The following is a 15,777-nucleotide window of genomic DNA, read 5'->3' on the forward strand; positions in this document are numbered from 1 at the left end:
GGTGGGCGCCTTGTTGAGATGAAGCTGCCGGACTGACTGGTCCGAGCCGAACGGGTGATCAGCAAATAGGGTTCTCACGTACCTTGATGAGCGACTCGCCGGTCGCGATGGTGGTGGTGGACAGTTGGGTTCCACAGCTTCCTATATAGCACCGGTCTCGGGTGCCGGAATGGGACGGAGGTATCTGGAGGCCTTACTGAGTGATGAGGCCATTCCACGTGTCTTCGTCCGCAGACGTATTATTCGTCGACCATGAAGGGTAAATCGACAAAGCTTTCTCACCCACTCGGGATGATCACTCGACGGGAAGCGGGATCGTGTGTTGATGTACGATCAGGCGTACTCGAACGGACACTAGATTTTTTCGGTGCACTATCCGAACTTTTATTTCGGGAGGAGGATTTCTTACTAAGAACGGAAATTCGGGCATGCGACTGACTATAGGATCTCTAACTTAACGACACGTTCACTGCCGATCCATATAGTCGCGCTTTTCTATGGTCCTGTTGACCTTATCCCACCTCTTTTATCACTTAAAATAGTGGCACACTATCACTTCGCCCGAATGTAACGTTTCGGTTTCAGTGAACCCGCGCTCGAGGAACCGCGATCCCGTCACACTAGTGTCGAACTTTGCTATTAGCAAAAAAGAGACCGTGTTGAGTCATCCCACCTTCTTTCATATCCCTGATTCTCCGCCTCCAAACCGAACTCTCATTCTCTCATACTGAAAGTAATAGAACGCACTATCTCTATCTGCAGCATCCAGTTGATGCCAACTTCCACAGGTAAACTCCTTCTCAGATAGTTTCGGCGACAAATTTCAAATTGACCTAGACCTTATTCTACCCTAGCTTATTTCTCAAATATTCATATAGAAAGTGATTTTAATGATTTGATTTGGTTTCGCTCCTAGCTAATAATTATCAGGAACTAACGAATTTTTTCCAATTAAATTCATAAACATTTCAATTATTATTCTATCGTATACAATCCAAAAAATAGTTAAAAGTTTGCCCGTAGAATATTTAATTTTAACTAACCTTAAATCACTCTCTAATTATTATTTCAACGATTCAATAAAATAAAATAATTAGAGGAAACATATACTTTCTTTTTTTTTTTTGGTTTGGGCCATTTTTGGCGAGATTGGAACCCATTGGTTACAGTGAATACTGCTTAAACACAGTATTTGATAGCGAACTAGAACCAAAGAATTAAAATTTTCGGCTTCAAGCCAGTTGTATGCAGATGACAATCGTGCCACCGGGGTGGGTACAAACCGGTTCCTTGGAACCAAATCTCTAGATGACTGCTAGCTGAAAACGACCTGCATGTCGAAAATTCGTTTACGTTCGAGACTTCATCATTAAAGACTCTGACAGTGCCGAGTGAAGTGGTCGACGAGTTTTACTCGAAACTGTGTTAGCGCTTCGGCAGCTGGAGTTATATGGACAAATAGCCGTAAGAGGGTCTGCCTTTTCGTTACCCAGGATTCCACTATGACCAGGAACCCAGCATATTGTGACTTTATCACCACAATATGCTTCGATTGTCTGGTCAAAGGGGTGTCTGGATCTTCCCGTCTCCAACGCGGCTATAACCGCTAAGGAGTCCTAGATACACGCCTATATTGCGGCAGCTTCCACAGAGAACACGGAACACTATGGGGGGAGACCCCACAGTCCGATTCCCGTACCCGTGTCAGCGCGTGACCCGTCCGAGGTTAGCTGAAAGAATCTGCTTTTGGCAGCTGCAGGGAGTGGTTTGGCTCCGGTAGTGGGGCCAATAAAGTTTCGATTTTGGGGAATGGTTTTCCTGGTACCAGGGTTTCCTCCAAACTCGTTGAAGGAGAGCCAATTTCGGAAGATTTTTGCCTGTAAAACTTTTGTGCAGCTGCTTAGCTATTTGTAGTAGCAGGCAGTCTCCTTTAGCTGTTCTCTCCAAGTAATCCAGGGATCTGCGGATGATCCAGGCAGAAAACCAGCGGAATGGGAGGAGTTCCGATTCTACGCAGGCAGCCACGGCTGGGGTACTTGGGAGAAGATTCGAGGCGTTTCTCATGGACCTGTTGTAAGTGGGGGCAAGAACCTTGATCAAGTTGTCTCTGCTTACTGCCGTTGCTTCTATCCCGTAGAAAATGCGACTTCATATCAGAGACTGGGCAATGTTAATCGCTTTATGTCGATTCTACTAAGGGTGCCCTGTCCTGATAGTCCGTATCAGCTTAAGTCGGAATCCGTGGTTTTTGTGGGTGATGCATTTTGGCTTTGATAGTATGAAATGGGGTGGAAGGTTTATTCGGAGATCTCCATCGTCATCCCTTCTGGGGTGTGGGTCTCGTCACTGGAGATGCTAAACGTATCGATAGAGGAGGAGGATGAATATTGGGGCTATGCGATGTCGTTGTTCATGGTTTGGGTTCGGACACCGGATGGGCTTATGCTTTTGTATTTTTTGCCTTTTCGGTTCTTTCTCTGTTCTTGAGCCGGCTGGACCGGTGGAAAAGTTGCGGATTCCTGGGGGTTACTTTTGGTTTTATTTTTGTTTTTGTGGGGAAGTTCAGTAGCAGTGGCCTGTGTTTTATATTTGCTTTCGACCAGGACAGCTGCCACCTTCTCAGGGGGTGGGACCGTTGCTGTTTTTTTTTTCAGCCAGCGAGGTTTTGCTTCGGGTTAAACGGGGGGCGGATTGTTTTGTCTACAATTCGACGATCTCTTTCCGCAATTTCTCCATCTCGAGGGCAGCTTTTTTGGAGTGCGTCTTTCAGCTCCTGTATTTCTTAGGCTTGGGTGTTATTAGAGGTGTCGTTTTGAGGTTCAGGGGGGGTCGCTTCGCTCAGCTCGGAGTTGCCTATCTTCTGCACGAAGGGGGGCTATTGTCCGGTCCTTCTCGTCGTTCTGACCGGACAGCCACTCCTTCAATTTGCTGGCATAGGTCTCACCGGGCTGACTGGCTGTCCTGAGGGCGCGCGCTTTAGGAAATGATCTGCCTTTGTCAATTTTAACTTTCACTATTTCGTTTTCTTAGAGGTATTTTTTGCATTTCCTGAAGCGTGCGCCCTGGTCACCTCCGCAGTTAATGCATTTTAGTTGATTTAGGCATGGGCTGCCCTCCAGGATCACGTGCTCCTGGCTACATGTCAAGCAGATCTTCCGGTTCGGGCAGAATTTGCTTCCATGCTCAAACCTTCCGCATTGGTAGCAGTAGTTAGCTTGAAGAAAGGGAGGTAACACACAAACACCACTCACGACCTATCCACGATGGTCGAGTATTTGTTTAAATATCACTGTACCGTCTACGCGGCTGCACTATCACTGTTACACCACTACTAGCATTAAACACTTCGGCTATTGCCTGGCACTACCTGAGCATTCATGTCGCCGATGACGAGTTTTACATCCCGCCGTGGACAGCTGTCGTAGGTTCGTTCTAGCTGCGCGTAGAATGCTTCCTTCTTATCATCGGGTCTTGTGCACGTTGATGATGCTGTAATTGAAGAAACGGCCCTTGATCTTCAATACGCACATTCTATCACTGATTGGCTGCCACCCAATCACGCGCTGGCGCATCTTGCCCAACACTACAAATCCTGCAGTGCTACGACATCGAAGCCAAGGATTTGAAGCTTATCATGCAGCATTCGGTCGTATCCTGGGAAGCCAAACGATTTGCAGTTCCATGTGCCAAGCTTCCAATCGTAGTCCTTTGTTCGTTGCGTAAGTCTTTGCCGATTATTCCGAGTCGTATTTCTTACTTGATTGTTCGTAACTTCCTTTTCCGGGCGGCTTGCTAGACCTGCACCAATGCACAGTGATGCCTCTCCATACAAAAGTTGACAAAAACCATAAATACGTCGATAAACGTCAGCTAGATGATTTTTTATAAATAATGTGAGGTCGCTGAATATATTTCCATCTTGATAATGTATGAAAAAATATTCGATCCACCTAAAAGTGACATGATGCACCGTTCGCTACGGACCGGAAAAATGACGATTTTTTAATAAATTAAAGTGTGTATTTTTATTTGTTTCGTGATTGATTAGGAGCTGTCACTAATGTTTCAAATAATGATTAAACCTGTGTGGAAAATGTATACACTTGGAAAACAAACTTTTTCCTTATATCTTGAAAATATTACTTATCACCAGAAGAGATTATCTTAATATTTTTGTTTTCTGATATGTTGTAACCTACAACTGATGAAGTTTATTGCACTATGGGTAAAGATGGGAGAGTAACAGTCAAAAAAGTTTAATTTCTGTTTTTCACAAAAATATTAATATTTGGAAAATGCTCTGAATTTTGTATTTTTTAAGTTATTCGACTTATGAAAGAACACAAACACAAGTACAAAATACAAGTTTTTATTATGTTAAAGTATCTTATTAAACTATGTAAAATGAAAAATGACGAAAAAACTAACACTGAGCGAACATGAGTGGTTTTCGTGGTTCAAAACTGGGTATTTTTATATGGACTACAAGAAAGTTCCGAACAATAGAAAAAGTGCATGAGGTGGGATCAACTGGGCGCTATTTAATATGAGCTACTCAAATTAGGTGACACCTTCACTGGTTCCATATACATACATATTACACTTGCTGCGTTTGGATAGAGCATTGCATGAATTCTGAATTCTGGAACTGAAGATGCGTATCAGACCAGCATTCAGCTTCACAGTTTCTGTCCGGAGTTTAGAATTCAGTATCAGAATCCTGAAACTGAGTTCTGAAACTGAAGCTCTGGAACATCAGATCAAAATCTAGGATCATAAATCAGATTCAAAATTCAATTGTATTTCCAGAACTCAGTTCGAAGATACACTACAGAATCCATGTTCAGAATTCAGTTCAGTGCAGGATTATAATTTGGTTCAAGAATTCAGTTCTACAGAAGAATAACTGAAATCAGGAAATAGAATCTGAAGATCTTTGAACTAAATTAATTTGAATTTCGGAGCTGAGTTCGGAATCCGAATTTTAAAACTGAATCCTGAACCGGAATTCTGTAGCTAACACTCAGCTGTAGAATCTAGATGCAGAGTACGTTACTAGGATTCAGGTTAAGAATTCAGTGCAAAGCCAGAATCCTGGTCTCGAATTTAGGTCCAAAACGCAGATTCAGTAATCAGTTCAGCAATCCAGATTTAAGTTTTAGAATTCAGCTTCAGAATTCAGTACCAGAATCTAACATTAAAATTGAGAATTCAGATCCTAAATCCAGTTCTAGTTCAGTCGGTTTCAACATTTGTTTCCAAAAATCCAGGTTCAAAACTCAGATTCTTCAATATCATAACAAATGAACCATTCATTTTATTCGTATTCACGTCATCCGGTTATGTCTCTGACATTACCCACCTGTCTTTTTTTTCTTAATTTAATGCTGCATTGCCTTCAAGCTGCAAGTGTATTGTTTTGGTTTCATGGCGTTTTGGACTCAAACTTAGCACCGATGTTTTATTGTTTTTCTACCACATTGTGAACTGAACCTACGATATGACACAAAAAATGGCAAGCAAAGTCACAGCCTACCGTGATAAGGGAATGATAATTTTTTCCTGCTATCCAGAAATCAGTAACAGTTCACTAGATTGAAGCATTATATTTATCCTATGAAATTGTTCAACTGTTTCTCTACTGAAAATCTCCCCACTCTCAACATAAAAGATAAGCTTCACAACTGCAAGATAATACTTTGTTTGTATTTTTTTTTTCTCTGCTTCTTGTTCAACCATACTCGCAAGCAATCATTGCATCACGTCTTATCCGCTTGATTTTTTTTTTCGCTCATCTATCGGAACGAGCAGAAGCGGATCACCGGAGTGCCGTAACGCGAGCAGCAGCTGCAGAGCCAATTCCATCCACTCATACCTGCAACTCACCTGCAACTGGCAAAGTGAAGCGCACATCCTGGCAGATAACGAGAATTTTAAGCTGGCCGGTTCCGTTAAATCGCAAATCACGCTCACCGGGTTTTTATGGGCCACTAAAATACCGAAAAAGGGCGGAATGTAATCCGTCGGTGTCAAGTCCCTCTATCGTGTCGTCTTCGTCCTACCCCCCCCCCCCTCCCCTCTCCTCCGCCTGTGCAAATGCATGGGCTTGAGCTCGGAAATGCTATCGTGCTCGAATGAACATTGTGGATTTATTTTTATTGCTGCTATTTTTTTTGCTGACGTTTCAACGTACTTCTTGGCTTAAACGTCAAGTGAAAGGTTATACTCAGATTCAACGGCTAGTGTTACGAACTTTTAGAATAAAAGAAATTTGATTGTTTGAAAGTAATGATTAGCAGTTTTAAATACGAAAAAACCGAGCATATCCTTAAAAAGTCCTTTTTTTTCAAGCCATTAGAAACCTGTTTTTCTAACTAAATGAAAAAAAAATATTGAAATAGTATCGTTATAATGTCAGATGAGCTCGACATGCTCGACTGTTTCAACTTGGGAGTGCAACAATCTGAAAGTCGATCCTGCGGTCCGGTGGATCCGCTGAAAAGGGCTTACCTAGCTTTCTGCCATCGTTTCACCAAAAACAATTTGCTGGGGGCGGGCGGTGGAGGAAAGACGCCGCAGGTGGTTTTGAGAGCCGGAACGATGGGTAAAAACTACACGCAGCTGCAGAATTTCAACTAGCCGGTTATTCTGGGAAAATATTATGGATGTGTGGAATAGCAAAGTAGGCGACGATCGATGGTGAGCATCAGCAGCAGCAGCAACAGTAGCTCAAGTTGCACGGAGTGTTACGGGATAGTAGGCGCCGCTTCGTTCAACACTTTTTGGCTAAAATCGGTTGGATTCTGGAAGTAATTGTACACAATTTGCTCAAATTCAAACATATTGCGCTTTGAATTCAAAGAATTTTTTATTTGAATTAGCGCCTATTTTCATTTCTTTTTGATTCACTTACATTTTATATTCACTTCAAAACAAATAATTTTTGTTTTTACACGCAAAGAAATAAATAAAATGAACATTTATCTATATATATATATATATATATATATATATATATATATATATATATATATATATATATATATATATATATATATATATATATATATATATATATATATATATATATATATATATATATATATATATATATATATATATATAAATGCAGAGATCATTTTTGTATTCGCATCACGTAACAACGGATGGACGGATTTACATGATTCTTTTTTTGTTTGATCAGTTTTTACCCCCACCGGGTTCGTACATCAAAAAAATTAGAAAAACTTGCCGGAAAAGGGTGAAAAATCCATAAAGTTGTTTTGTATGGATAATGGATTTTTCCCCAGAAAATGTCGCCAATGATTGCTAGATCATCGATTGATGTTTGGTGCGCAAGGAGATGCTCAGTATTTCGCCGTTGAAGAAAAGAATACTAGATCGTTGGAAAATTGTTTGGCGCGCAACGAGTAGGGATGTCCGATACCGAGTCGATACTTTGAGGTATCGATACTCTCTTTCAAGAATCGGGTATTATTGGTATCGATATCGCATCAGAGCGATACCGTTAGTATCGATAATTTTGGTCTCGATACTTATAGTATCGGAACAGATTAAAATCAATTCCCATTACAACGGATTTTTTTTGTTTCAATTATAGAGGCTTCAACCTTAAGGTCATTTGCCTCTTCGGACCAGAAAAACTTTCTAAGGCTATGTGCGGGGCTAGGAATCAAACCCAGATGAGCTGCATGAAAGACATCGATTAACCCATCCCGCTATACCCGTCCCCAAAGGAACATTTTTTTTTCTAGGGGTTCGACGAAGCGCCAGGCTCGTGCATAGATTGGTATGACGTAGACTAACCGTCGTTTAAATTCGTTCTCGACAATCTCGCTTCGTAACCCAAGTGCACTGAAAGAGAGTGATATGAGCGAAAACCATCAACAAAATACGCACATAAAGGCCATACTCTCAGAGGATTCAATCATTTAAATTTTTCATACACATTGCTCTCCCTTTCAGTGCGCCTTTTGGACGACGCGAGATTGTCGAGTACGAATTTCAACAACGGCTAATCCACGTCATACCAATACATGCGCGAGCCTGGCGCTTCCGTTCCGTCATTCCCTGGTTCCTTCGTAATAGCAATAGCAATTGTTTCTATTTCTTTGCATTTTGCCTTCGGCTCATCAGTGCTTAAAGCAGTTCAAATTGAACTGTCATCTTGCGCCTAGTAATTCAATTTAAACCGCAAACTTAGCACTGATGAGCCGAAGAAATAGAAACAAAATATGTGCTTTTTACACAAACCAACAAAAATCCTAAATGTTCAATAGGAATTGGCTTTTATTGTAGTATCCGTGTAATGACATAAGGGTTATGACATGAAAATTTTTGAGAAAATAAGTGAAATGTGAAATCATGATGGCTCCAACACTCCAACAGTGGCTTGCGCAAATTCTGTGGAGTGGACCAAAAGTCACGAAAGGTGAAGTGCAATCTATGTGGCAAGAAATATTCGGATACTAGTGGAAAAACCTTTCTGTACATCATTAAATAATGCCACAGTCGACAATTTTATTTTATTTCGAAATGATTGCTGCTTAAGTATCAATTGATACTTACAGGTATCGATACTTTATTGCCTTTTGATACTTTGTATCGATACCCAAAATTTTGGTATCTCGATACCCTAGGTATCGATACTTGACCTTCCGAGTACCATCCCTAGCAACGAGTAGTTTTGGGTGGAGATTTTACATGCATGTGATTCGTTATTTTGAAATACGTACTCAATAGGATACCACAATCATTGCTTGCCAAATGACTGGTGGAACGCATTCGACTGTTCTTGATATATCGTAAGCAGGATCAAAAGTTCTGAGATCGTTTACCAGCTGATGCATTGTGTACAATGTGATCAGTTGGATAAATAATGTTGACTATTGTGAGTTGAACATATCAACATAAAACGATTTTTTAACGAATTAATGACAGGATTCTGCTGCTGAAATAATTAGATCAAATAAAGAGATTTTGCAGCCGCTTCGAGTAAATTTTTAAGGGTGATCCATACAGGATGCTTAGGCTGCTTATGACATCATGACATTTGTAAGCTGCTTAAGCCAAATCATTCCATGTTTCGAACTTTGTATTATTTGACCAATTACCAAATGCAAATCGTGAATACCATATCTGGAGGAGCAATCGTGGCATTCAAAAACCATTACTACTACTGATTTATGCATTGGTTTGAACGATAAGAAGAATACTGGTATAATCACTCCTCATATTCACTCCGCTAGAACAGACATTCACATTCCTTCATATAATTCTTTCTGAAATTGACTCTCAAGACCGAACTCAACGCCATTCGTTAATTATAGATCGAGTACTAATTAAAATGATGACTCAACTAATGAGACGATTATTGATACAATTATATAAAAATTTAATTTAATTTAATAAAATGATAATTTTGAGCTTTAGATTGTTCAATAGTTTCTTATTTTATCGCTAAATTGTTAATCGGAAATTGATCCTGTGATTGTCATGCTACGAACATTCATCAAACAAGATTAAGTATTATCATCAGACTAGCGGTGAAGTAGCTAATGGACAACCGCTCAAAACAGCTTTATTCCTTCCGATAATCGAATATTATTTACCATTAAATTTTTTAACGTCTTCAGTCTGCAATTAAGCCTTACAATGACAAACAACAAGTCGCTTTTGGAAATTTGCGGAATTAATTTCAAGTATTCTTCTTGGTCATCTCTGCTCCACCGCTCTTTCATATGTCGAAACAATTAGTTTAAGGTTCTACAAACAATCTCCGGGAAACAGCCATTGTTGAAAAACTCAATGGCAGTTTTTTCCACTATTGCTTGATGAATCGAAGAAAACATCAGTTTATTCAGAAAAAATGTACCAAACATTTTGATATTTCTGTTTTAAATTTCTCCTCGAAGACAGCGCTAAGAAAACTACTTTTGCGTTTTGCAACAATGGCTGTTTTTCTGAAAAGGTAAATTGCCCCATAAGAGAGAACTACAATCTCTTTCAATACACTGACTTAAAGGATAAGATGGCGATCAGTGCATTCACTTAATTTTTCCGTAACAAAATCTTTTACATGTTCACAATAATTTTGCATGAAATTTCTTTTTCGGGCCGAAATTAATGTGTTGGATACGAATTCGTCGTAATTCGTTTATTTTGGGCTAAATAATCAGTGAAATAATGGAAAGAAGCATTACCGTTTGACAATTCTGCTGTCAGAAACGATAAATTCAAAAAATAATTTCAAGCGAGTCGAAGTTCGACGGGTCAGCTAGTTTCAAATATATTTTGATTCGAATTCAAATACATTTTATTTCAATTTTGATATAATTCCATTTCACTTGGAATCAAATAAAATTGTTATTTGATTCAAAACAAAAAGGTTTTGATTCTACAATCTTGCTTTTGTGAGATTGTGTGTAGGTTCAGTGAAACAGTTTTTTTTAATTAATTAAATTGCTATTTAAAACGAATTTCCGACGAATTATTGTCAATATATTTGTTTTTTTTTTATGCGGGTGGGACCAGTTAATGTTGTTTCAAATAAAGAGATGGCTTTTTGGTCAATTGGTTGCTCGTCAAAACATTTATTTTTTTTAAGGTTCGAAGCGTTGGCCTTTAACGAAAAATAAATGTTTTGACGAAAAATCAAATGACCAAAAAGCCATCTCTTTATTTGAAATATATTTGTTTTACAATAATCACTGGTGTTTTAAGGAATTAATAAAAAAAAAACGGGTGGGTAATGTCAGAGACATAACTGGAGGTCATGAATACGAAAACAAATGACATGTTCCTTAACACTTCCGAATATCAGTTAGTTGATCAATTGTATGAATTATGCAAGCATTCCCCTTTTTCACATTTTTCACAAAAACAAAGAAGGCTTCACTTGATCTCGATTACTGTGAATTTCACACAGCGAAAAGTGCACAAATTAATCAAACAGTTCTAGATTTGCACTAAACTGAGGATTTTTACCTTCGATTTGCGAAGAAGAAATCTAATAATTCTTTAGAAGACTTTTAGAGCCATTAGAACGACTGATTTTGTGTGATGCTTCCCACCGTTGTCCTCTTTCGTTGTTTTTTCACCAATGCAAACAACTGGCAGCTGTGACGTAATCGCTCTTATCGGAAGCGAAACTAGCTTTGCAAACGACACACAATACATCTACTCGCAGTAGCGATAGAATCCAAACTAGAGATGAGCAGAACCGCAGCTCACCAGCTCACTCATTTGCTCCCAGTTCGCCGCATTGAGAAGAGGGGAATAGGCTACGAGCTAACGGATCTTCGGCTCTTGAAATTCTTGAGTTCTAAACGAGAAAAAATGTTTGCACCAAGTTACGTTATTTCTAACATGTCTGCATCTATCCTTCTTCAACGGATTGAATGAGACATTATCAGTGATAAATCTTACCTCTTACGGCGCAAGAAAAAACGTGTCACAAAATTAATCATCAGTTTAATCTAAATGAGCTGATGAGCTGAAACATCGGATCGAATCATTTTGGTGAGCTGATTAGTTCGAGGCTGCTCACCAATATAAACTGTTTCGCATACCTCTAATCTAAACTGATCCAATTTTTCTTAGGAGGTTTCTTTTTGCATGATTTCGTTTGTAGCTTTTGCACTAATGGACGGTCCTAACGGCTATAAAAATAGCAGCATTTAGAATTTTAAAGTCGATTATTTCATTTCGGATTTGCATTTCATTGAAAGAAACTACCAGGATGCTGTACGGGATTCATTCATGCACGGAAAGACCGAAAATAACATTTTGGCGAAAAAATTAGTTGATTTTCTGATTTTAGTTAGTTATTTTTTGAGACAACTAAAAAAATCTTACTTTTGCTAATTTAGATTTTTTAATTCTGATTCTCTTAATAATAATAAAATATTTGTTGAAGTGGCTATTTTTTTTAGTTGAATTCACCAATTAAACGTGCTGTCATTTCTTAGCTAAGGCACGCTTCATATCCATTCAACTAATTTTTTAGTTGAATTAGAGAAATAAAACGTTGTTTTCAACCAACATAAATGGTTGAATTGGTTTCTGCAATTAGCAGCTATATGGCGCTCGTTAACACCGTAATGACTACTAGCCGCTAGATGGCACACTACTACCGAAAAAAATTTTAGTCGCGGTTATCCTTTTATATTTGCAGGTATAAATACGATGTTGTATTGGAGAAAAAGACATAAGCGAAACATAAACTTCTTTTTGAAAATTTTACTTCTAAATCGCTGTTTTCTTCATTCGACTTCGCGAAATCGACTCTCTCACTGAAAACTTTGAGCACTCGGAAATAAAAACCGAATACAAGTAGTACACCGGAAGGCGTAGCCCGGAATGAGAAGATACAAAATAAAAACATCATTTGACGTGTACAATTAGAGTGCAACATTCGAAACTGACTTCACTGTTTCGCGTAAAAACATTATTACCCACAATCGCTTTAACTGCGCACAAATTCTGAATAAATACACTTTCCACTAACAGTTTACGTCATTTTTACATATCGGTTTAGAAAATTATATAGGGATATATCGTAACACATGCGAAAAACATCTAAACAATTTGCAAGCAGTTTCAACAAGACTGTCCCTTTTAGCTTTTTAATGGATTGTTTTGCTTTGACACTGCTGTCTTGCAGTAATGACGGTGATAGATAAATAGAATCAAAGTTTCTGATTTTAATAACGAAATTAGTTGTCAATGAGAATTTCGTGTTGGATTGAAATATTGCTGGTTTGTGTCCAGAATATTTGCCAACTAAACACATTCTCTAAAAATAAGAGTTTTTTTCAGCACAGTAAATTCTAAATTTTAACTAATTTTATAGTTATTTTGGAAATTTTGTTGTTAAAATCCACTAATTCAAAAACAGTAATACGAATTAGGCGCAGAGCTAATTTCGGTCGTTCCGTGTGCCTTTCAGAAGGACCAAATTGTGGAACTCACTATGATATTAAGCACTGTTCGGAACATTTTTCTCGAACAATTTGTTGTACAGCAGCAGATATTTTGTTATATTCCCCAGAACACGTTCTGATTGGCTGGTGTTGACATGGGTCAAATGAGACAGGTTTTTCAATAGTGTAAAATTGAAATACTTCAATGCTGTTGCTGTACACGTTTAAGTTGAAAAATTTCGATTCTATTAGTAGTTATATTATATAAATCCTTCCACAGATCACTGAACTATGAGCTTTCAAAATACGAGAAAGGCAAACGCGCCTAATGAATTATCCTCTTTGATACTCGTTCATACCAAACATTTCAGAAAAGTTTAATTTTGAATTTTTTGAGATTATGTCACACAACTGAATATTTTATCATAAAATTGTGATCATATTTCCGATGGCATGTAGCAAAAATTATGTTGATTCATTAGATACAACAAGAGATATTCAGGATCAAAAACTTATCACTCTCTCAGAGGGTACATTTTGAAAAGGCGCACATAGTAAAGTAAGTCGTATTCACGACAAAATGAAAATTAAGTACGTATCAACAGAACTTGATGTGACTTTATGAAATGTTCACTTAGAATTTCGGGTGAAATTTAACAAGACCGCATCAGTAAGTGACAGTTTGTTTCTCTCCTATCAATCACTCAGCCATTCTCACATTAACTTTTTACTTCTTTGACAGAAATAATGTTATAATTCTTACCTTAAATCTTCATAATCGCGCTTTAATTAATTATAAAAATAAGAATTGAATTGAATGAATTCACCTGTGGTTCATTTGGGAATAATTCATGCAATTCCGTAGCTCTGTTTTGTAATTCTGATGAAATTAGTTTCGAGAAACGGTCATTAAAACCATCTACCTCTACGAACTGAGTTATGATGTGCTTATCAGATCTTGTCAAATACTTCATCTGTTGATACTTTTCTAGTACGGTTTTCCCTCTTACACATGTCTTGATTAAAAATAAGGCTGTTGTACTAAGGTTTTTCTCCAATTGTTAATACCATGGTTGCATTTTGTACGTTCAGCTAAATATGGTTGCGGTATTAACTCCTCGTCTTCCTTACGTTCAATAATTTTTAATAACTCTATTGTGAAACCGTTCTCTGAAATGAAGACAAATATAGGTTTCCTGTACATACATAATTCATAATATACCTTATTTATAAAAGTATTCTCTATGGTATCACACAATTCGAAGAATTTCAAAAGAGCAGATAGTTCAAAATCGTTGACTGCTTCGAAATTTATCACTTCCTCGAACGCGTCCATTTATTTTTCGTTTGAATGATGTGACAATGGCCGGTACACGCAAAATTAAATTTTAGTAAAAGTGGTGTAGAATATATCAAAATCAGCTAGTTTCAATATTTGATTTAATGGTAATATTTTAGAATTAATATTTTCTGGCATTTGATTTAAGGACGAAAAATTTTACCTACATCCATTAATTTGAATCTAAGACTCATTATATTTGATTCAGTTGAATTCAAGAGTCAAAATATTTAATTCAAATATATCATATTACGTAGCTGAATGAAAAGAATATTTATTTGAACATAACTGTTAATTTGAATCTGTACCACCCCATATTTGATTCAAATACATTTAATGTACTGTAACAAGCATTTGAATCAAATAATTTTTTTATTTGATTCAATAAAATTTTCAACTTTGATTCTAACTAATATGCATTTTCACACTAAATTGTTTCAAATCGACTTCTTCCGAGCAATTCCATTTGAAGTCAAATGTTAATTTTCAGCATTTTTTTGATTTGGTGCAAAATTGTTTCTACAAGTCGGCTGACGTACACGGAAAGACCGAAATCAGCATTTTGACGAAAAAATTAGTTGATTTTCTGATTTTAGTTAGTTATTTTTTGAGACAACTAAAAAATCCTACTTTTGCTAATTTAGATTTTTTAATTCTCATTCCCTTAGTAATAATAATAAAAAATTTGTTGAAATGGCTATTTTTTAGTTGAATTCACCAATTAAACGCGCTGTTATTTCTTAGCTAAGGCACACTTCATTTCCATTCAACTAATTTATTAGTTGAAATAAAACGTTGTTTTCAACCAACATAAATGGTTGAATTGGCTTCTGCAATTTGCAGCTATGTGGCGCACTGTCACCGAAAAAACGTTAATACCGTAATGACTACTAGCCACTAGATGGCACACTACTACCGAAAAATATTTCAGTCGCGGTAGTCTTTTCTATATTGGCAGGTATAAATACGATGTTGTATTAGAGAAAAAGACATAAACGAAACATAAACTTCTTTTTGAAATTTTTTTTTTCTAAATCGCTGTTTTCTTTATTCGACTTCGCGAAATCGACTAACTCACTGAAAACTTTGAGCACTCGGAAAACAAAAACCGAATACAAGTAGTACACCGGACGACGTAGCCCGGAAGGTTAGAAGATACAAAAAACATCATTTGACGTGTACAATTAGAGTGCAACATTCGACACTCATTTAACTGTTCCACGTAAAAACATTATTACGCACATTCGCTTCAAGTGCGCACAAATTCTGAATAAATACGATTTCCACTAACAGTTTACGACATTTTTACATATCGGTTTAGAAATTTAAATAAAGATATATCGTAACACATGCGAAAAACATCAAAACAATTTGCAAGCAGTTTCAACAAGACTGTCCTTTTTAGCTTTTTAATGGATTGTTTTGCTATGACACTTCTCATGAGTTTTTGGCTAATAAACTTGTTAATAAAACCCATTTCATTTTTGTTTTCTT

The sequence above is a fragment of the Malaya genurostris genome, chromosome 2 (genome assembly GCF_030247185.1).
Source record: "Malaya genurostris strain Urasoe2022 chromosome 2, Malgen_1.1, whole genome shotgun sequence".
Taxonomy (NCBI): domain Eukaryota; kingdom Metazoa; phylum Arthropoda; class Insecta; order Diptera; family Culicidae; genus Malaya; species Malaya genurostris.